The following is a 25,624-nucleotide window of genomic DNA, read 5'->3' on the forward strand; positions in this document are numbered from 1 at the left end:
CAGGTACTTTTGAGCGCTAGGCTCCACTCTTCGTAGGGATTGGACTACCATCTAGTTAGGGGCCTCAGAAGGCGGACATATCACACGCATTGGTTCGCACTGCCTGTTTTCCTTCCCCTGCAGGTGGATAACATATTTCGTGCTGCTAATGCTGTGAAACTGTGTATTCTGTATATATATTGGGTGGATAGTGTATGTGTTGGTTTAATATCGTTGTATATTGCTGCTTTTACTGTAGTTATTAGTTTCAAGGCCTTATAATAAATGTGTATCTATTTTTGATATAAACAACTGTTTGGAGTAGTTTGTAAGCGCTCTTGCTTTGTGTGCTCATTGCGGGCTTTCAGTCACCCTCACCCCTCTTGAGACCTAGTCTTGACCGCCGCGATCGCTACCTTGATTGGTCTGGCTTGTCCAGAGGTTACCCTGTTCCAAGTAATTAGGTTGGCCTTCTGAACCTCTGCGCCACCAGGACAGAGTTCAGAAATCCGTCTTAACAAATTGGTGTACAGCGGTGGGATACGACTGAAGGTATCCAGTGTTGCGCACGAGCTAAGGCGTTTTCAGGTTATTCCAACCAGGACACGCAGTAAAGTATTGAATATAACGTTAAAAAGGCCATAGTCCTATCAACAGTATGGAAACGAATACTTTGTTAACCTTAAATGCTTCGAAATCTGAAACATTGAAGAAGATGTGTGCGGAGAGAGGGGTTTCCTCTCAAGGCACTAAATTGGAAATGATCCAGAGAATCGTGGCGTGGCAAGAAGCGCAGCTTGACGCTATAACTTCCGAGGACAGTGCAGAAGGTGGTGGGGCTGCTCTCACTGGCAGAACCGACGGTTCTGCCGCTGCACTGATCCATCACGACCACGAGGACAGGGAGGATGTAATGTCTAATGTTTCCTCTGCCAGTATTGATGGGGAGGCTATGCTTGAATTCAAGAAGCAAGAGCTGCGGTTTAGGCAGCAGGAGCTTGAATTCAGCATAGCCAAACTGAAAATCGACCAGGCAGAAAAACAAAAAGACAGGGATCACCAGTTGGAACTGGCCAAGCTTCAGTTCGCAAATGGGTCCAAGGGTCCTGGACATGGTTCTGGGGCTTCCTCTCATCCACGGTTTCCAAAAGATCTGCTCAGTGTGTATGAGGAACGAAATGACATTATGGACTGGTTGAATGCGTTTGAGTATGCATGCGAGGTTCAAGAGGTTGATAATGCGGATAAGATTGCATGGTTACTCAGCAGACTGCCCCATTCTGGTTGCCGTGCCATTATGGAAATGTCGAAGGCTGAGCGCGCTGATTTTGCAATGTTGAAGCAGACTCTCATTTTAAAGTTTGGGAAGACTCCGACCCAATATTTGAAAAGGTTTAGAGAGTATAAGAAAAAGGAAGGTGGTACTTGGGTGTCGTATGTAGCTGAGTCCCTGAAAAACTTGACTGGCTGGGTTGAAGGTTATAAGGTTTCTACCTTCGAAGGCATGATCAATCTGGTCATGCTGGAACACATTTTTGCTTCTTCTTCCCCGGAGCTTAAGCAGCATTTGGCCGATTCGAAGGAGATAGATCCTAAGAAGCTGGCCATTGCAGCAGATTTATGGGTGTCACATCGAGTGTCCCATAAGGACAAAACTCATCCTGGTAAGCAGGAGGAAGGGAAAAAGTCCAAAGATGTGGAGGGTGGGGAATCTGCTAAATCTTCTTCCCATAAGGGCCACAAAAAGAAAAATAAGGGTAAGCCATCCGAGAACTCACAGGGTAGTGGAGGTTCGCCTCCGAAACAGAACTCTGGTTATAATAAGCCTCCCTACGTAAACAGACCCAATGGGGCTTGTTTTTCTTGTGGAGCAACTGACCATGTGAAGGGGGATCCCCGTTGTAAGGTTAGACCTTTGGGGGTCCACTCCGCTAATCTGGCCTTCTCCTCCTACGAGGAAGAAGAGATTACAGGAGCATCCTTCTCCTCAGACTCATTTCCCAGCGGAATAGAGGCTGAGGTAGTTTTAGTGTCCCTGGGTTCCTGGGAGCCTAAAGTCGCAGAGGCGTATGCTAGGATTCCGGATAATACCAAGCACTACTTTAAAGACAGTGTGCTGATCAATGGAGTGGATACTCCAGCTCTTAGGGATAGTGGGTGCAGTCGAACTGTAGTGGATTCTACCTTGGTAGACTCAGAGGAAGTTGCCAGAGCTACTCTGATGCCCACTAAGTTGGCTGACGGCCCCCTCCGTATGTTTCCCGTGATCCCTGTTAATCTAACTTTAAGTGGTACAGCAGTTAGGATTCCAGTGAGCATTCAGAGAAACGTCCCGGGAAAGGTCTTGTTGGGCAATGATCTCAGAGCTCTAGGGCTCGTAGGAGACACTGCCGAAAGACCCTACACACGGTCTCAAGCACGGGCAGCATTGGCCAAGTCCAATACGCCGCCCCAGCCGAAGGGGAAACCCAAGGCGAAAGGAGTCAACAAGTCCCGACGGGGGAAAGAGAATATTCCCCCGAACTCGCCTACCACTGCGGTGGAGGGAGTTGGTCAATCGCCCGAGCCTGACGAGGAGGTGGCGATGCCTGAAGTGTTCGACCCCAACGACCATCCTGAACTAAAAGACTTGTTAGTTGAAGGAGGTCCTGATAGGGACGACTTCAGTAAGGGCCAACGTGAGTGCCCATCTCTGGAAGGCCTAAGGAGACAGGCCTGCTCCCAGCTTGAGGGTGAACCTCATGGGTTGCAAAGGATTTACCAGGAAGGTGGACTCCTTTATAGTGAGCCCACAGAGTCTACAGAAGGAGACCATAGGAGGTTGGTGGTTTCCCTTGCTGTTAGGCCCTTCCTCCTGCAGTTGGCGCATGTCGTTCCCCTTGCTGGTCACCTTGGTATGAGGAGGACCAAGCAAAGGTTATCCATGCACTTCTACTGGCCCAAGATGGGGGAGCAAGTAGAAAGTCACTGCAGGAGTTGTGCCGCCTGCCAGTTGTCTGGTAAGGTTGGTGCGACAATCCAAGCTCCGTTGGTACCGCTCCCAGTTGTGGGGGTACCATTTGAAAGGGTAGGGATCGACATGGTTGGTCCCCTTGACCCGCAAACATCCTCAGGCAATAGGTTTATCCTGGTGCTGGTCGACCATGCCACCAGGTATCCTGAGGCCGTCCCATTTACAACTGTAACTGCCAAGCCAGTTGCAGAAGCTTTACTCGGCATGTTTACTAGGGTTGGCTTCCCTAAAGAAGTTGTGCCGGATGATGGCAGCAACTTTATGTCGAAGTATAGGCAGGCTATGTGGAAAGAATGTGGGGTCACCTACAGGTTCTCTTCTGCATACCGCCCCCAGACCGATGGTCTGGGGGGGCGTCTTAACAGGACGTTAAAAAGCATGATTGGGGCTCTGGAGGAGCCTCAGAGAAGAAAATGGGATCTTCTTGTTTCATGCTTGCTGTTTGCCTACCGAGAGGTACCACAGGAGGGTGTTGGCTTCAGCCCCTTCGAACTTCTGTTCGGTCATCCCGTACGGGGACCCTTAGACATTGTCAAGGAGGGATGGGAGATGCCCACTCCCCCTGTTACTACCAATGTAGTTGATTATGTGCTAGGGCTCAGAAAACGGATGGTACTTCTGATGGGCTTGGCTAGTGCTAAATTGAAGGCAGGGCAAGCGCTGGTGAAACATTGGTACGACCAGAAAGCTTCCCTCATCAACTTTACACATGGCCAGCAAGTCCTGATCGTGAATCCCATAAGGCCTCGAGCTTTACAGGACAAATGGTCAGGCCCTTACCCAGTGGTGGAGCCCCTGGGTGAGGTTAGCTATTCAGTGGACCTTGGAAGGCCTGGACAGGCTCTAAAAGTGTTTCACGTGAATAGGCTGAAGGCTTTCGTCCCAAGCGGCGAAATCGCAGCACTGCTATTGGCTTCAGACGTTGAGGAAGAGGAGTCTGAACCTCTCCCTGACCTGTTCCAAAGCAGTCCTTCAGAAAGCTCTTTTGAGGGTGTCCGAGTGGCCCCTCACCAAAATGGACAAGGCTCAGTGGTTTGCCTTGGACATGAAGTAGGTGGAGGGAGGAGACAGCCTCTATCCAGTAAGGTACCAGCGGTACAAGACTGGCCTACCCCCACTACGCAAACCCAAGTGAGAGCCTTCTTAGGACTCACGGGTTATTACCGCAATTTTGTGGCAGACTATGGCACCATAGCTGCTCCTCTGACTGCCCTCACAACTCCGAAGAAACCCAAGAAGGAAACTTGGACTGACGAGTGTGAGAAGGCCTTCAATGGCTTGAAAGACTCCTTGTGCCAGGCCCCTGTGCTCAGGGCCCCTGATTATCAAAGACCTTTTATCGTGCAGACGGATGCCTCTGACACTGGGATAGGAGCTGTACTATCACAAGTAGATGAGAAGGGTAAGGAACACCCTATCGGTTTTATTAGTCGCCAGCTTAAGGACAGAGAGCTCAGATGGTCCACGGTAGAGAAAGAATGTTTCTCTGTTGTGTGGGCCCTAAGGAAGCTGCGGCCCTACCTCTATGGGACCCACTTCACTGTGCAGACTGACCATAAGCCGTTAAAGTGGCTAATGAACATGAAGGGGGAGAATCCAAAGTTGCTTAGGTGGTCCATAAGTCTACAAGGCTTCGACTTCACTATTGAGCATAGGCCAGGTGTCCAACATAGCAATGCTGATGGGTTGTCCAGAATGTTTTACCGACCTGAACAAGAGACTCATCCAGGGGTGGATTAGTTCCCCCTGTCCATAGTCTGGGAGGGGCGAGTGTTAGGAAAGATTTCGTTATTGTAGGGAACTTTCCTTCCATGTGGCAACCCCTAAACTTTTTGCTATTGTTTTCAACCTGTTTTCTTGACTTTGCCAGAGAAGTGCAGCCTTCTGCCGTACTCCTCTGGGCTTTCGCTCCTTTCTTACGGGGAAACTGACATGCCCTTAAGACAGTCAGTACCGGGGAACGCTGTTTCCCGTAGTTTCTTTTATCGTGTCGCCATTTTAGTGCAACACGACACAAGAGGGCACTGTAAGCTAAGTTACAGCTCTCTTGGGTCTCTAGCCTTCTACAGACCCTAGACACTCTTATAGGATGGTTTTTGGATCGGTGCAAGTCATTCAGGGACTGGGCTGGTGGCAGCGATCATTTGGTTTATTTTGAGCTCCTTTTGCCGTTCTGAGCACGTTTTTGCCGCGAACACAAAAGGGTGGCCCGGCTACACAAAATGGCCGGACCACGAGGCTCCTTTGTCTAGTCCACTGTCCGTCTTGCTCCCTTTACCTTCCCCCGGGTCAGGCGACCCGGGGCCTTCCTTATTTGGGCATGTAGTTTCCCGCGAAACACGGTTGCTTTCGCGGGCTTCTACATGTCGTTTGAGTGCCCCCAGGATGTGGGATGGGCTGTCTGGTCCCAATACACATCCTGGGTGCCAGAGAGTCTAGGGTGGTGTGAATGCCTGGGACCACCGTGGTCCGTGATTGGTCCACGTATGGTATGTGTGTTGATGAGCGGATCTCCCATTGGCTCCCCTCCGTTTTGGCGCGAAGGGAACCGTGGATAAGAGGGAGCTGGAAACACCACTACCATGTCGATCTCCTGAGTTCTTACGAACCCAGGGATACAGGAGCCAAGTATCCTGCGAACACGAGGCTGGACCGAGGAATCGCTGGTGACCCCCTGAAGAACTTCTGCTCCTCATTGCTGTCGTCCGGTGAAGCCCTTTCCACCTAAGATCGAACAAGAAGGCCTGTACTGGCGCTTCGACCTATTGGAATAGCAGGACCAGCTATTCCCGGCACCTTCATCAACTCCTGCTGTAAGCCTTCGGAAGTGTCTCTGGGCCATCCAGTTGACTGACCAGCTTACTAAGGAGGCCTGCTCTGTAATCGCCGACAGGTTGGGTGGTATTCTGAGTCCGGGGCATGCTCACACGCTTCGTTTGCTTAGCAGTCCTAAGCTAGAGGTGAGCAGTGCTCGTTTGGCTTGAATACACCCGGCCGTTCCGTTGCCCTGCTGTGGCGACAAAACTGTGCTTGTTTCTTCGATCGGGACGTCTTTTTACTCTGCACGACGACGAGACGTTCCCTGCTCTTCAGAACCTGCCAGAAGCTGTATCTATCGAGGAGAAGCTCGGGCCTGCTTGCTTCGGGGACCGGTGAGTAGATTAGCTAGGATCTGGTCGCCCTCCTGCAGTGCCCCTTGCTTTTCCCCGCTGTAAATACAGCACCCCTTGTCCGTACTCGCGCCCTGCTTCCGCCTCACAGTGGAGGCTGCGCTAGAGTCGCGGACCGTGTTCTCCTTCATTAGAGCTCCCTACAGAGCTGTTCAACGTCCTCCGAAGAGCTTCACCTTCTGCCCATTGGCACCGGCGTGTGCAGGTACTTTTGAGCGCTAGGCTCCACTCTTCGTAGGGATTGGACTACCATCTAGTTAGGGGCCTCAGAAGGCGGACATATCACACGCATTGGTTCGCACTGCCTGTTTTCCTTCCCCTGCAGGTGGATAACATATTTCGTGCTGCTAATGCTGTGAAACTGTGTATTCTGTATATATATTGGGTGGATAGTGTATGTGTTGGTTTAATATCGTTGTATATTGCTGCTTTTACTGTAGTTATTAGTTTCAAGGCCTTATAATAAATGTGTATCTATTTTTGATATAAACAACTGTTTGGAGTAGTTTGTAAGCGCTCTTGCTTTGTGTGCTCATTGCGGGCTTTCAGTCACCCTCACCCCTCTTGAGACCTAGTCTTGACCGCCGCGATCGCTACCTTGATTGGTCTGGCTTGTCCAGAGGTTACCCTGTTCCAAGTAATTAGGTTGGCCTTCTGAACCTCTGCGCCACCAGGACAGAGTTCAGAAATCCGTCTTAACACTTCTAATATCAAACTTGAGACCCTCCCTATAACATGAGATGGGAATATCCAACTCCTTCCCATTCCAATCCTGAGACCCTTCCGATAGCAGAGATGTGATATCTCAATGCTTATACCAAACCTGAGATCCTTCCTATAACATGAGATGTGATATCCAACTCCTTCCCATTCCAATCCTGAGACACTTCCTATAGCATGAGATGTGATATCTCACTGCTTATACCAAACCTGAGACCCTTCCTATAGCATGAGATGTGATATCCAACTCCTTCCCATTCCAATCCTGAGACCCTTCCTATAGCATGAGATGTGATATCTCAATGCTTCTAATATCAAACTTGAGACCCTCCCTATAGCATGAGATGTGATACCCAAGTCCTTCCCATTCCAATCCTGAGACACTTCCTATAGCATGAGATGTGATATCCAACTGCTTCCCATTCCAATCCTGAGACCCTTCCTATAGCATGAGATGTGATATCTCTATGCTTCTAATACCAAACCTGAGATCCTTCCTCTAACATGAAATGTGATATCCAACTCCTTCCCTTTCCAAACCTAAGAGCCTATCTATAGCATGAGATGTGATATCCAAGTCCTTCACATTCCAACCCTTAGAACCTTCCTACAGCATGCAATATGATATCTCAATGATTCTAATAACAAACCTGAGACCCGTCCTATAACATGAGATGGGATATTCAACTCCTTCCCATTCCAATCCTGAGACTCTTCCGATAGCAGAGATGTGATATCTCAATGCTTATACCAAACCTGAGACCCTTCCTATAACATGAGATGTGATATCCAAATCCTTCCCGTTCCAAACCTGAGACCCTTCCTTTAGCATGAGATGTGATATCCAGCTCCTTCCCATTCCAATCCTGAGACACTTCCGATAGCATGAGATGTGATATCTCAATGCTTCTAATATCAAAACTGAGACCCTCCCTATAGCATGATATGTGATATCTAAGTCCTTCCCATTCCAATCCTGAGACCCTCCCTATAGCATGAGATGTGATATCCAACTCCTTCCCATTCCAATCCTGAGACCCTTCCTATAGCATGAGATATGATATCTCAATACTCCTAATACCAAACGTGAGATCCTTCCGATAACATGAGATGTGATATCCAAATCCTTCCCCTTCCAAACCTGAGACCCTCCCTTTAGCATGAGATGTGATATCCAACTCCTTCCTATTCCAATCCTGAGACTCTTCTGATAGCATGAGATGTGATATCTCAATGCTTCTAATTCCAAACCTGAGATCCTTCCGATAGCATGAGATGTGATATCTCAATGCTTCTAATACCAAACCTGAGATCCTTCCTATAACATGAGATGTGATATCCAAATCCTTCCCCTTCCAAACCTGAGACCCTCCCTTTAGCATGAGATGTGATATCCAACTCCTTCCCATTCCATTCCTGAGACCCTTCTGATAGCATGAGATGTGATATCTCAATGCCTCTAATACCAAACCTGAGATCCTACCTCTAACATGAAATGTGATATCCAACTCCTTCCCCTTCCAAACCTGAGAGCCTTCCTATAGCATGAGATGTGATATCCAAGTCCTTCCCATTCCAATCCTGAGACCCTTCCTATAGCTTGAGATGTGATATCCAACTCCTTCCCATTCCAATTCTGAGACCCTTCCTATACTATGAGACTTGATATCTCAATGCTTCTAATACCAAACCTGAGACCCGTAATATAACATGAGATGTGATATCCAAATCCTTCCCCTTCCAAACCTTAGACCCTTCCTTTATCATGAGATGTGATATCCAACTCCTTCCCATTCCAATCCTGAGACCCTTCCGATATCATGAGATGTGATATCTCAAAGCTTCTATTATCAAACTTGAGACCCTCCCTATAGCATGAGATGTGATATCCAAGTCCTTCCCATTCCAATCCTGAGACCCTTCCTATAGCATGAGATGTGATATCTCAATGCTTCTAATACCAAACCTGAGACCCTTCTTATAACATGAGATGGGAATATCCAACTCCTTCCCATTCCAATCCTGAGACCCTTCCGATAGCAGAGATGTGATATCTCAATGCTTATACCAAACCTGAGATCCTTCCTATAACATGAGATGTGATATCCAACTCCTTCCCATTCCAATCCTGAGACACTTCTCATAGCATGAGATGTGATATCTCACTGCTTATACCAAACCTGAGACCCTTCCCATAGCATGAGATGTGATATCCAACTCCTTCCCATTCCAATCCTCAGACCCTTCCTATAGCATGAGATGTGATATCCAAGTCCTTCCCATTCCAATCCTGAGACACTTCCTATAGCATGAGATGTGATATCTCAATGCTTCTAATACCAAACCTGAGACTCTTCCTATAACATGAGATGGGATATCCAACTCCTTCCCATTCCAATCCTGAGACCCTTTTGATAGCAGAGATGTGATATCTCAATGTTTATACCAAACCTGAGACCCTTCCTACGGCATGAGATGTCATATTCAACTCCTTCCCATTCCAATGCTGAGACCCTTCCTATAGCATGAGATGTGATATCCAACTCCTTCCCATTCCAATCCTGAGACCCTTCCTATAGCATGAGATGTGATGTCTCAATGCTTCTAATACCAAACCTGAGATCCTTCCTATAACATGAGATGTGATATCCAACTCCTTCCATTCCAATCCTGGACCCTTCCTATAGCATGAGATGTGATATCTCAATGCTTATACCAAACCTGAGACCCTTCCTATAGCATGAGATGTGATATCCAACTCCTTCCCATTCCAATCCTGAGACCCTTCCTATAGCCTGAGATGTGATATCTGAATGCCTCTAATACCAAACCTGAGATCCTTCCTCTAACATGAAATGTGATATCCAACTCCTTCACTTTCCAAACCTGAGAGCCTATCTATAGCATGAGATGTGATATCCAAGTCCTTCCCATTCCAATCCTTAGACCCTTCCTACAGCATGCAATATGATATCTCAATGATTCTAATTAAAAACCTGAGACCCGTCCTATAACATGAGATGGGATATCCAACTCCTTCCCATTCCAATCCTGAGACACTTCCGATAGCAGAGATGTGATATCTCAATCTTTATGCCAAACCTGAGACCCTTCCTATAACATGAGATGTGATATCCAACTCCTTCCCGTTCCAAACCTGAGACCCTTCCTTTAGCATGAGATGTGATATCCAGCTCCTTCCCATTCCAATCCTGAGACACTTCCGATAGCATGAGATGTGATATCTCAATGCTTCTAATATCAAAACTGAGACCCTCCCTATAGCATGATATGTGATATCTAAGTCCTTCCCATTCCAATCCTGAGACCCTTCCTATAGCATGAGATGTGATATCTCAATGCTTCTACCAAACCTGAGACCCTTCCTTTAGCATGAGATGTGATATCCAACTCCTTCCCATTCCAATCCTGAGTCCCTTCCTATAGCATGAGAGGTGATATCTCAATACTTCTAATACCAAACCTGAGATCCTTCCGATAACATGAGATGTGATATCTCAATACTTCTAATACCAAACCTGAGATCCATCCTATAACATGAGATGTGATATCCAAATCCTTCCCCTTCCAAACCTGAGACCCTCCCTTTAGCATGAGATGTGATATCCAAATCCTTCCCATTCCAATCCTGAGACCCTTCTGATAGCATAAGATATGATATCTCAATGCTTCTATACCAAACCTGAGATCCTTCCGATAGCATGAGATGTGATATCTCAATACTTCTAATACCAAACCTGAGATCCTTCCTATAACATGAGATGTGATATCCAAATCCTTATCTTCCAAACCTGAGACCCTCCCTTTAGCATGAGATGTGATATCCAACTCCTTCCCATTCCAATCCTGAGACTCTTCTGATAGCATAAGATATGATATCTCAATGCTTCTATACCAAACCTGAGATCCTTCTGATAGCATGAGATGTGATATCTCAATACTTCTAATACCAAACCTGAGATCCTACCTCTAACATGAAATGTGATATCCAACTCTTTCCCCTTGCAAACCTGAGAGCCTTCCTATAGCATGAGATGTGATATCCAAGTCCTTCCCATTCCAATCCTGAGACCCTTCCTATAACATGAGATGTGATATCCAACTCCTTCCCATTCCAACCTGAGACCCTTCCTATAGCATGAGATGGGATATCAAACTCCTTCCAAATCCAATCCCGAAACCCTTCCGATAGCATGAGATCTGATATCCCAATGCTTCTACCAAACCTGAGACCCATACTATGGAATGAGATGTGATATCAAACTCCTTCCCATTCCAATTCTGAGACCCTTCCTATACCATGAGACTTGATATCTCAATGCTTCTAATACCAAACCTGAGACCCGTCCTATAACATGAGATGTGATATCCAAATCCTTCCCCTTCCAAAAATTAGACCCTTCCGATAGCAGAGATGTGATATCTCAATGCTTATACCAAACCTGAGATCCTTCCTATAACATGAGATGTGATATCCAACTCCTTCCCATTCCAATCCCGAGACCCTTCCTATAGCATGAGATGTGATATCTCAATGCTTCTAATACCAAACCTGAGACTCTTCCTATAACATGAGATGGGATATCCAACTCCTTTCCATTCCAATCCTGAGACCCTTTCGATAGCAGAGATGTGATATCTCAATGTTTATACCAAACCTGAGACCCTCCCTACGGCATGAGATGTCATATACAACTCCTTCCCATTCCAATCCTGAGACCCTTCCTATAGCATGAGATGTGATATCCACCTCCTTCCCATTCCAATCATGAGACCCTTCCTATAGCATGAGATGTGATGTCTCAATGCTTCTAATACCAAACCTGAGATCCTTCCTATAACATGAGATGTGATATCCAACTCCTTCCATTCCAATCCTGAGACCCTTCCTATAGCATGAGATGTGAGATCTCAAGACCCTTCCTATAGCATGAGATGTGATATCCAACTCCTTCCCATTCCAATCCTGAGACCCTTCCTATAGCCTGAGATGTGATATCTGAATGCCTCTAATACCAAACCTGAGATCCTTCCTCTAACATGAAATGTGATATCCAACTCCTTCCCATTCCAACCTGAGACCCTTCCTATAGCATAAGATGGGATATCCAACTCCTTCCAAATCCAATCCCGATACCCTTCCGATAGCATGAGATCTGATATCCCAATGCTTCTACCAAACCTGAGACCCATACTATGGCATGAGATGTGATATCAAACTCCTTCCCATTCTAATCCTGAGACCCTTCCTATAGCTTGAGATGTGATATCCAACTCCTTCCCATTCCAATTCTGAGACCCTTCCTATACCATGAGACTTGATATCTCAATGCTTCTAATACCAAACCTGAGACCTGTCCTATAACATGAGATGTGATATCCAAATCCTTCCCCTTCCAAACCTTAGACCCTTCCGATAGCAGAGATGTGATATCTCAATGCTTATACCAAACCTGAGATCCTTCCTATAACATGAGATGTGATATCCAACTCTTTCCCATTCCAATCCTGAGACCCTTCCTATAGCATGAGATGTGATATCTCAATGCTTCTAATACCAAACCTGAGACTCTTCCTATAACATGAGATGGGATATCCAACTCCTTTCCATTCCAATCCTGAGACCCTTTCGATAGCAGAGATGTGATATCGCAATGTTTATACCAAACCTGAGACCCTCCCTACGGCATGAGATGTCATATACAACTCCTTCCCATTCCAATCCTGAGACCCTTCCTATAGCATGAGATGTGATATCCAACTCCTTCCCGTTCCAATCCTGAGACCCTTCCTATAGCATGAGATGTGATGTCTCAATGCTTCTAATACCAAACCTGAGATCCTTCCTTTAACAAGAGATGTGATATCCAACTCCTTCCATTCCAATCCTGAGACCCTTCCTATAGCATGAGATGTGATATCTCAAGACCCTTCCTATAGCATGAGATGTGATATCCAACTCCTTCCCATTCCAATCCTGAGACCCTTCCTATAGCCTGAGATGTGATATCTGAATGCCTCTAATACCAAACCTGAGATCCTTCCTCTAACATGAAATGTGATATCCAACTCCTTCACTTTCCAAACCTGAGAGCCTATCTATAGCATGAGATGTGATATCCAAGTCCTTCCCATTCCAATCCTTAGACCCTTCCTACAGCATGCAATATAATATCTCAATGATTTTAATAAAAAACCTGAGACCTGTCCTATAACATGAGATGGGATATCCAACTCCTTCCCATTCCAATTCTGAGACACTTCCGATAGCAGAAATGTGATATCTCAATGTTTATACCAAACCTGAGACCCTTCCTATAACATGAGATGTGATATCCAACTCCTTCCCGTTCCAAACCTGAGACCCTTCCTTTAGCATGAGATGTGATATCCAGCTCCTTCCCATTCCAATCCTGAGACACTTCCGATAGCATGAGATGTGATATCGCAATGCTTCTAATATCAAAACTGAGACCCTCCCTATAGCATGATATGTGATATCTAAGTCCTTCCCATTCCAATCCTGAGACCCTTCCTATAGCATGAGATGTGATATCTCAATGCTTCTACCAAACCTGAGACCCTTCCTTTAGCATGAGATGTGATATCCAACTCCTTCCATTCCAATCCTGGACCCTTCCTATAGCATGAGATGTGATATCTCAATGCTTATACCAAACCTGAGACCCTTCCTATAGCATGAGATGTGATATCCAACTCCTTCCCATTCCAATCCTGAGACCCTTCCTATAGCCTGAGATGTGATATCTGAATGCCTCTAATACCAAACCTGAGATCCTTCCTCTAACATGAAATGTGATATCCAACTCCTTCACTTTCCAAACCTGAGAGCCTATCTATAGCATGAGATGTGATATCCAAGTCCTTCCCATTCCAATCCTTAGACCCTTCCTACAGCATGCAATATGATATCTCAATGATTCTAATTAAAAACCTGAGACCCGTCCTATAACATGAGATGGGATATCCAACTCCTTCCCATTCCAATCCTGAGACACTTCCGATAGCAGAGATGTGATATCTCAATCTTTATGCCAAACCTGAGACCCTTCCTATAACATGAGATGTGATATCCAACTCCTTCCCGTTCCAAACCTGAGACCCTTCCTTTAGCATGAGATGTGATATCCAGCTCCTTCCCATTCCAATCCTGAGACACTTCCGATAGCATGAGATGTGATATCTCAATGCTTCTAATATCAAAACTGAGACCCTCCCTATAGCATGATATGTGATATCTAAGTCCTTCCCATTCCAATCCTGAGACCCTTCCTATAGCATGAGATGTGATATCTCAATGCTTCTACCAAACCTGAGACCCTTCCTTTAGCATGAGATGTGATATCCAACTCCTTCCCATTCCAATCCTGAGTCCCTTCCTATAGCATGAGAGGTGATATCTCAATACTTCTAATACCAAACCTGAGATCCTTCCGATAACATGAGATGTGATATCTCAATACTTCTAATACCAAACCTGAGATCCATCCTATAACATGAGATGTGATATCCAAATCCTTCCCCTTCCAAACCTGAGACCCTCCCTTTAGCATGAGATGTGATATCCAAATCCTTCCCATTCCAATCCTGAGACCCTTCTGATAGCATAAGATATGATATCTCAATGCTTCTATACCAAACCTGAGATCCTTCCGATAGCATGAGATGTGATATCTCAATACTTCTAATACCAAACCTGAGATCCTTCCTATAACATGAGATGTGATATCCAAATCCTTATCTTCCAAACCTGAGACCCTCCCTTTAGCATGAGATGTGATATCCAACTCCTTCCCATTCCAATCCTGAGACTCTTCTGATAGCATAAGATATGATATCTCAATGCTTCTATACCAAACCTGAGATCCTTCTGATAGCATGAGATGTGATATCTCAATACTTCTAATACCAAACCTGAGATCCTACCTCTAACATGAAATGTGATATCCAACTCTTTCCCCTTGCAAACCTGAGAGCCTTCCTATAGCATGAGATGTGATATCCAAGTCCTTCCCATTCCAATCCTGAGACCCTTCCTATAACATGAGATGTGATATCCAACTCCTTCCCATTCCAACCTGAGACCCTTCCTATAGCATGAGATGGGATATCAAACTCCTTCCAAATCCAATCCCGAAACCCTTCCGATAGCATGAGATCTGATATCCCAATGCTTCTACCAAACCTGAGACCCATACTATGGAATGAGATGTGATATCAAACTCCTTCCCATTCCAATTCTGAGACCCTTCCTATACCATGAGACTTGATATCTCAATGCTTCTAATACCAAACCTGAGACCCGTCCTATAACATGAGATGTGATATCCAAATCCTTCCCCTTCCAAAAATTAGACCCTTCCGATAGCAGAGATGTGATATCTCAATGCTTATACCAAACCTGAGATCCTTCCTATAACATGAGATGTGATATCCAACTCCTTCCCATTCCAATCCCGAGACCCTTCCTATAGCATGAGATGTGATATCTCAATGCTTCTAATACCAAACCTGAGACTCTTCCTATAACATGAGATGGGATATCCAACTCCTTTCCATTCCAATCCTGAGACCCTTTCGATAGCAGAGATGTGATATCTCAATGTTTATACCAAACCTGAGACCCTCCCTACGGCATGAGATGTCATATACAACTCCTTCCCATTCCAATCCTGAGACCCTTCCTATAGCATGAGATGTGATATCCACCTCCTTCCCATTCCAATCATGAGACCCTTCCTATAGCATGAGATGTGATGTCTCAATGCTTCTAATACCAAACCTGAGATCCTTCCTATAACATGAGATGTGATATCCAACTCCTTCCATTCCAATCCTGAGACCCTTCCTATAGCATGAGATGTGAGATCTCAAGACCCTTCCTATAGCATGAGATGTGATATCCAACTCCTTCCCATTCCAATCCTGAGACCCTTCCTATAGCCTGAGATGTGATATCTGAATGCCTCTAATACCAAACCTGAGATCCTTCCTCTAACATGAAATGTGATATCCAACTCCTTCCCATTCCAACCTGAGACCCTTCCTATAGCATAAGATGGGATATCCAACTCCTTCCAAATCCAATCCCGATACCCTTCCGATAGCATGAGATCTGATATCCCAATGCTTCTACCAAACCTGAGACCCATACTATGGCATGAGATGTGATATCAAACTCCTTCCCATTCTAATCCTGAGACCCTTCCTATAGCTTGAGATGTGATATCCAACTCCTTCCCATTCCAATTCTGAGACCCTTCCTATACCATGAGACTTGATATCTCAATGCTTCTAATACCAAACCTGAGACCTGTCCTATAACATGAGATGTGATATCCAAATCCTTCCCCTTCCAAACCTTAGACCCTTCCGATAGCAGAGATGTGATATCTCAATGCTTATACCAAACCTGAGATCCTTCCTATAACATGAGATGTGATATCCAACTCTTTCCCATTCCAATCCTGAGACCCTTCCTATAGCATGAGATGTGATATCTCAATGCTTCTAATACCAAACCTGAGACTCTTCCTATAACATGAGATGGGATATCCAACTCCTTTCCATTCCAATCCTGAGACCCTTTCGATAGCAGAGATGTGATATCGCAATGTTTATACCAAACCTGAGACCCTCCCTACGGCATGAGATGTCATATACAACTCCTTCCCATTCCAATCCTGAGACCCTTCCTATAGCATGAGATGTGATATCCAACTCCTTCCCGTTCCAATCCTGAGACCCTTCCTATAGCATGAGATGTGATGTCTCAATGCTTCTAATACCAAACCTGAGATCCTTCCTTTAACAAGAGATGTGATATCCAACTCCTTCCATTCCAATCCTGAGACCCTTCCTATAGCATGAGATGTGATATCTCAAGACCCTTCCTATAGCATGAGATGTGATATCCAACTCCTTCCCATTCCAATCCTGAGACCCTTCCTATAGCCTGAGATGTGATATCTGAATGCCTCTAATACCAAACCTGAGATCCTTCCTCTAACATGAAATGTGATATCCAACTCCTTCACTTTCCAAACCTGAGAGCCTATCTATAGCATGAGATGTGATATCCAAGTCCTTCCCATTCCAATCCTTAGACCCTTCCTACAGCATGCAATATAATATCTCAATGATTTTAATAAAAAACCTGAGACCTGTCCTATAACATGAGATGGGATATCCAACTCCTTCCCATTCCAATTCTGAGACACTTCCGATAGCAGAAATGTGATATCTCAATGTTTATACCAAACCTGAGACCCTTCCTATAACATGAGATGTGATATCCAACTCCTTCCCGTTCCAAACCTGAGACCCTTCCTTTAGCATGAGATGTGATATCCAGCTCCTTCCCATTCCAATCCTGAGACACTTCCGATAGCATGAGATGTGATATCGCAATGCTTCTAATATCAAAACTGAGACCCTCCCTATAGCATGATATGTGATATCTAAGTCCTTCCCATTCCAATCCTGAGACCCTTCCTATAGCATGAGATGTGATATCTCAATGCTTCTACCAAACCTGAGACCCTTCCTTTAGCATGAGATGTGATATCCAACTCCTTCCCATTCCAATCCTGAGACCCTTCCTATAGCATGAGAGGTGATATCTCAATACTTCTAATACCAAACCTGAGATCCTTCCGATAACATGAGATGTGATATCTCAATACTTCTAATACCAAACCTGAGATCCATCCTATAACATGAGATGTGATATCCAAATCCTTCCCCTTCCAAACCTGAGACCCTCCCTTTAGCATGAGATGTGATATCCAACTCCTTCCCATTCCAATCCTGAGACCCTTCTGATAGCATAAGATATGATATCTCAATGCTTCTATACCAAACCTGAGATCCTTCCGATAGCATGAGATGTGATATCTCAATACTTCTAATACCAAACCTGAGATCCTTCCTATAACATGAGATGTGATATCCAAATCCTTATCTTCCAAACCTGAGACCCTCCCTTTAGCATGAGATGTGATATCCAACTCCTTCCCATTCCAATCCTGAGACTCTTCTGATAGCATAAGATATGATATCTCAATGCTTCTATACCAAACCTGAGATCCTTCTGATAGCATGAGATGTGATATCTCAATACTTCTAATACCAAACCTGAGATCCTACCTCTAACATGAAATGTGATATCCAACTCTTTCCCCTTGCAAACCTGAGAGCCTTCCTATAGCATGAGATGTGATATCCAAGTCCTTCCCATTCCAATCCTGAGACCCTTCCTATAACATGAGATGTGATATCCAACTCCTTCCCATTCCAACCTGAGACCCTTCCTATAGCATGAGATGGGATATCCAACTCCTTCCAAATCCCATCCCGAAACCCTTCCGATAGCATGAGATCTGATATCCCAATGCTTCTACCAAACCTGAGACCCATACTATGGAATGAGATGTGATATCAAACTCCTTCCCATTCTAATCCTGAGACCCTTCCTATAGCTTGAGATGTGATATCCAACTCCTTCCCATTCCAATTCTGAGACCCTTCCTATACCATGAGACTTGATATCTCAATGCTTCTAATACCAAACCTGAGACCCGTCCTATAACATGAGATGTGATATCCAAATCCTTCCCCTTCCAAACCTTAGACCCTTCCTTTATCATGAGATGTGATAGCCAACTCCTTCCCATTCCAATCTTGAGACCCTTCCGATATCATGAAATGTGATATCTCAATGCTTCTAATATCAAACTTGAGACCCTCCCTATAACATGAGATGGGAATATCCAACTCCTTCCCATTCCAATCCTGAGACCCTTCCGATAGCAGAGATGTGATATCTCAATGCTTATACCAAACCTGAGATCCTTCCTATAACATGAGATGTGATATCCAACTCCTTCCCATTCCAATCCTGAGACACTTCCTATAGCATGAGATGTGATATCTCACTGCTTATACCAAACCTGAGACCCTTCCTATAGCATGAGATGTGATATCCAACTCCTTCCCATTCCAATCCTGAGACCCTTCCTATAGCATGAGATGTGATATCTCAATGCTTCTAATATCAAACTTGAGACCCTCCCTATAGCATGAGATGTGATACCCAAGTCCTTCCCATTCCAATCCTGAGACACTTCCTATAGCATGAGATGTGATATCCAACTGCTTCCCATTCCAATCCTGAGACCCTTCCTATAGCATGAGATGTGATATCTCTATGCTTCTAATACCAAACCTGAGATCCTTCCTCTAACATGAAATGTGATATCCAACTCCTTCCCTTTCCAAACCTAAGAGCCTATCTATAGCATGAGATGTGATATCCAAGTCCTTCACATTCCAACCCTTAGACCCTTCCTACAGCATGCAATATGATATCTCAATGATTCTAATAACAAACCTGAGACCCGTCCTATAACATGAGATGGGATATTCAACTCCTTCCCATTCCAATCCTGAGACTCTTCCGATAGCAGAGATGTGATATCTCAATGCTTATACCAAACCTGAGACCCTTCCTATAACATGAGATGTGATATCCAAATCCTTCCCGTTCCAAACCTGAGACCCTTCCTTTAGCATGAGATGTGATATCCAGCTCCTTCCCATTCCAATCCTGAGACACTTCCGATAGCATGAGATGTGATATCTCAATGCTTCTAATATCAAAACTGAGACCCTCCCTATAGCATGATATGTGATATCTAAGTCCTTCCCATTCCAATCCTGAGACCCTCTCTATAGCATGAGATGTGATATCCAACTCCTTCCCATTCCAATCCTGAGACCCTTCCTATAGCATGAGATATGATATCTCAATACTCCTAATACCAAACGTGAGATCCTTCCGATAACATGAGATGTGATATCCAAATCCTTCCCCTTCCAAACCTGAGACCCTCCCTTTAGCATGAGATGTGATATCCAACTCCTTCCTATTCCAATCCTGAGACTCTTCTGATAGCATGAGATGTGATATCTCAATGCTTCTAATACCAAACCTGAGATCCTTCCGATAGCATGAGATGTGATATCTCAATGCTTCTAATACCAAACCTGAGATCCTTCCTATAACATGAGATGTGATATCCAAATCCTTCCCCTTCCAAACCTGAGACCCTCCCTTTAGAATGAGATGTGATATCCAACTCCTTCCCATTCCATTCCTGAGACCCTTCTGATAGCATGAGATGTGATATCTCAATGCCTCTAATACCAAACCTGAGATCCTACCTCTAACATGAAATGTGATATCCAACTCCTTCCCCTTCCAAACCTGAGAGCCTTCCTATAGCATGAGATGTGATATCCAAGTCCTTCCCATTCCAATCCTGAGACCCTTCCTATAGCTTGAGATGTGATATCCAACTCCTTCCCATTCCAATTCTGAGACCCTTCCTATACTATGAGACTTGATATCTCAATGCTTCTAATACCAAACCTGAGACCCGTAATATAACATGAGATGTGATATCCAAATCCTTCCCCTTCCAAACCTTAGACCCTTCCTTTATCATGAGATGTGATATCCAACTCCTTCCCATTCCAATCCTGAGACCCTTCCGATATCATGAGATGTGATATCTCAAAGCTTCTATTATCAAACTTGAGACCCTCCCTATAGCATGAGATGTGATATCCAAGTCCTTCCCATTCCAATCCTGAGACCCTTCCTATAGCATGAGATGTGATATCTCAATGCTTCTAATACCAAACCTGAGACCCTTCTTATAACATGAGATGGGAATATCCAACTCCTTCCCATTCCAATCCTGAGACCCTTCCGATAGCAGAGATGTGATATCTCAATGCTTATACCAAACCTGAGATCCTTCCTATAACATGAGATGTGATATCCAACTCCTTCCCATTCCAATCCTGAGACACTTCCTATAGCATGAGATGTGATATCTCACTGCTTATACCAAACCTGAGACCCTTCCCATAGCATGAGATGTGATATCCAACTCCTTCCCATTCCAATCCTCAGACCCTTCCTATAGCATGAGATGTGATATCCAAGTCCTTCCCATTCCAATCCTGAGACACTTCCTATAGCATGAGATGTGATATCTCAATGCTTCTAATACCAAACCTGAGACTCTTCCTATAACATGAGATGGGATATCCAACTCCTTCCCATTCCAATCCTGAGACCCTTTTGATAGCAGAGATGTGATATCTCAATGTTTATACCAAACCTGAGACCCTTCCTACGGCATGAGATGTCATATTCAACTCCTTCCCATTCCAATGCTGAGACCCTTCCTATAGCATGAGATGTGATATCCAACTCCTTCCCATTCCAATCCTGAGACCCTTCCTATAGCATGAGATGTGATGTCTCAATGCTTCTAATACCAAACCTGAGATCCTTCCTATAACATGAGATGTGATATCCAACTCCTTCCATTCCAATCCTGGACCCTTCCTATAGCATGAGATGTGATATCTCAATGCTTATACCAAACCTGAGACCCTTCCTATAGCATGAGATGTGATATCCAACTCCTTCCCATTCCAATCCTGAGACCCTTCCTATAGCCTGAGATGTGATATCTGAATGCCTCTAATACCAAACCTGAGATCCTTCCTCTAACATGAAATGTGATATCCAACTCCTTCACTTTCCAAACCTGAGAGCCTATCTATAGCATGAGATGTGATATCCAAGTCCTTCCCATTCCAATCCTTAGACCCTTCCTACAGCATGCAATATGATATCTCAATGATTCTAATTAAAAACCTGAGACCCGTCCTATAACATGAGATGGGATATCCAACTCCTTCCCATTCCAATCCTGAGACACTTCCGATAGCAGAGATGTGATATCTCAATCTTTATGCCAAACCTGAGACCCTTCCTATAACATGAGATGTGATATCCAACTCCTTCCCGTTCCAAACCTGAGACCCTTCCTTTAGCATGAGATGTGATATCCAGCTCCTTCCCATTCCAATCCTGAGACACTTCCGATAGCATGAGATGTGATATCTCAATGCTTCTAATATCAAAACTGAGACCCTCCCTATAGCATGATATGTGATATCTAAGTCCTTCCCATTCCAATCCTGAGACCCTTCCTATAGCATGAGATGTGATATCTCAATGCTTCTACCAAACCTGAGACCCTTCCTTTAGCATGAGATGTGATATCCAACTCCTTCCCATTCCAATCCTGAGTCCCTTCCTATAGCATGAGAGGTGATATCTCAATACTTCTAATACCAAACCTGAGATCCTTCCGATAACATGAGATGTGATATCTCAATACTTCTAATACCAAACCTGAGATCCATCCTATAACATGAGATGTGATATCCAAATCCTTCCCCTTCCAAACCTGAGACCCTCCCTTTAGCATGAGATGTGATATCCAAATCCTTCCCATTCCAATCCTGAGACCCTTCTGATAGCATAAGATATGATATCTCAATGCTTCTATACCAAACCTGAGATCCTTCCGATAGCATGAGATGTGATATCTCAATACTTCTAATACCAAACCTGAGATCCTTCCTATAACATGAGATGTGATATCCAAATCCTTATCTTCCAAACCTGAGACCCTCCCTTTAGCATGAGATGTGATATCCAACTCCTTCCCATTCCAATCCTGAGACTCTTCTGATAGCATAAGATATGATATCTCAATGCTTCTATACCAAACCTGAGATCCTTCTGATAGCATGAGATGTGATATCTCAATACTTCTAATACCAAACCTGAGATCCTACCTCTAACATGAAATGTGATATCCAACTCTTTCCCCTTGCAAACCTGAGAGCCTTCCTATAGCATGAGATGTGATATCCAAGTCCTTCCCATTCCAATCCTGAGACCCTTCCTATAACATGAGATGTGATATCCAACTCCTTCCCATTCCAACCTGAGACCCTTCCTATAGCATGAGATGGGATATCCAACTCCTTCCAAATCCAATCCCGATACCCTTCCGATAGTATGAGATCTGATATCCCAATGCTTCTACCAAACCTGAGACCCATACTATGGCATGAGATGTGATATCAAACTCCTTCCCATTCCAATTCTGAGACCCTTCCTATACCATGAGACTTGATATCTCAATGCTTCTAATACCAAACCTGAGACCCGTCCTATAACATGAGATGTGATATCCAAATCCTTCCCTTCCAAAAATTAGACCCTTCCGATAGCAGAGATGTGATATCTCAATGCTTATACCAAACCTGAGATCCTTCCTATAACATGAGATGTGATATCCAACTCCTTCCCATTCCAATCCTGAGACCCTTCCTCTAGCATGAGATGTGATATCTCAATGCTTCTAATACCAAACCTGAGACTCTTCCTATAACATGAGATGGGATATCCAACTCCTTTCCATTCCAATCCTGAGACCCTTTCGATAGCAGAGATGTGATATCTCAATGTTTATACCAAACCTGAGACCCTCCCTACGGCATGAGATGTCATATACAACTCCTTCCCATTCCAATCCTGAGACCCTTCCTATAGCATGAGATGTGATATCCACCTCCTTCCCATTCCAATCCTGAGACCCTTCCTATAGCATGAGATGTGATGTCTCAATGCTTCTAATACCAAACCTGAGATCCTTCCTTTAACAAGAGATGTGATATCCAACTCCTTCCATTCCAATCCTGAGACCCTTCCTATAGCATGAGATGTGATATCTCAAGACCCTTCCTATAGCATGAGATGTGATATCCAACTCCTTCCCATTCCAATCCTGAGACCCTTCCTATAGCCTGAGATGTGATATCTGAATGCCTCTAATACCAAACCTGAGATCCTTCATCTAACATGAAATGTGATATCCAACTCCTTCACTTTCCAAACCTGAGAGCCTATCTATAGCATGAGATGTGATATCCAAGTCCTTCCCATTCCAATCCTTAGACCCTTCCTACAGCATGCAATATAATATCTCAATGATTTTAATAAAAAACCTGAGACCTGTCCTATAACATGAGATGGGATATCCAACTCCTTCCCATTCCAATTCTGAGACACTTCCGATAGCAGAGATGTGATATCTCAATGTTTATACCAAACCTGAGACCCTTCCTATAACATGAGATGTGATATCCAACTCCTTCCCGTTCCAAACCTGAGACCCTTCCTTTAGCATGAGATGTGATATCCAGCTCCTTCCCATTCCAATCCTGAGACACTTCCGATAGCATGAGATGTGATATCGCAATGCTTCTAATATCAAAACTGAGACCCTCCCTATAGCATGATATGTGATATCTAAGTCCTTCCCATTCCAATCCTGAGACCCTTCCTATAGCATGAGATGTGATATCTCAATGCTTCTACCAAACCTGAGACCCTTCCTTTAGCATGAGATGTGATATCCAACTCCTTCCCATTCCAATCCTGAGACCCTTCCTATAGCATGAGAGGTGATATCTCAATACTTCTAATACCAAACCTGAGATCCTTCCGATAACATGAGATGTGATATCTCAATACTTCTAATACCAAACCTGAGATCCATCCTATAACATGAGATGTGATATCCAAATCCTTCCCCTTCCAAACCTGAGACCCTCCCTTTAGCATGAGATGTGATATCCAACTCCTTCCCATTCCAATCCTGAGACCCTTCTGATAGCATAAGATATGATATCTCAATGCTTCTATACCAAACCTGAGATCCTTCCGATAGCATGAGATGTGATATCTCAATACTTCTAATACCAAACCTGAGATCCTTCCTATAACATGAGATGTGATATCCAAATCCTTATCTTCCAAACCTGAGACCCTCCCTTTAGCATGAGATGTGATATCCAACTCCTTCCCATTCCAATCCTGAGACTCTTCTGATAGCATAAGATATGATATCTCAATGCTTCTATACCAAACCTGAGATCCTTCTGATAGCATGAGATGTGATATCTCAATACTTCTAATACCAAACCTGAGATCCTACCTCTAACATGAAATGTGATATCCAACTCTTTCCCCTTGCAAACCTGAGAGCCTTCCTATAGCATGAGATGTGATATCCAAGTCCTTCCCATTCCAATCCTGAGACCCTTCCTATAACATGAGATGTGATATCCAACTCCTTCCCATTCCAACCTGAGACCCTTCCTATAGCATGAGATGGGATATCCAACTCCTTCCAAATCCAATCCCGAAACCCTTCCGATAGCATGAGATCTGATATCCCAATGCTTCTACCAAACCTGAGACCCATACTATGGAATGAGATGTGATATCAAACTCCTTCCCATTCTAATCCTGAGACCCTTCCTATAGCTTGAGATGTGATATCCAACTCCTTCCCATTCCAATTCTGAGACCCTTCCTATACCATGAGACTTGATATCTCAATGCTTCTAATACCAAACCTGAGACCCGTCCTATAACATGAGATGTGATATCCAAATCCTTCCCCTTCCAAACCTTAGACCCTTCCTTTATCATGAGATGTGATAGCCAACTCCTTCCCATTCCAATCTTGAGACCCTTCCGATATCATGAAATGTGATATCTCAATGCTTCTAATATCAAACTTGAGACCCTCCCTATAACATGAGATGGGAATATCCAACTCCTTCCCATTCCAATCCTGAGACCCTTCCGATAGCAGAGATGTGATATCTCAATGCTTATACCAAACCTGAGATCCTTCCTATAACATGAGATGTGATATCCAACTCCTTCCCATTCCAATCCTGAGACACT

Source organism: Ambystoma mexicanum, chromosome 13 (genome assembly GCF_040938575.1).
Source record: "Ambystoma mexicanum isolate Mex_15411 chromosome 13, UKY_AmexF1_1, whole genome shotgun sequence".
Taxonomy (NCBI): domain Eukaryota; kingdom Metazoa; phylum Chordata; class Amphibia; order Caudata; family Ambystomatidae; genus Ambystoma; species Ambystoma mexicanum.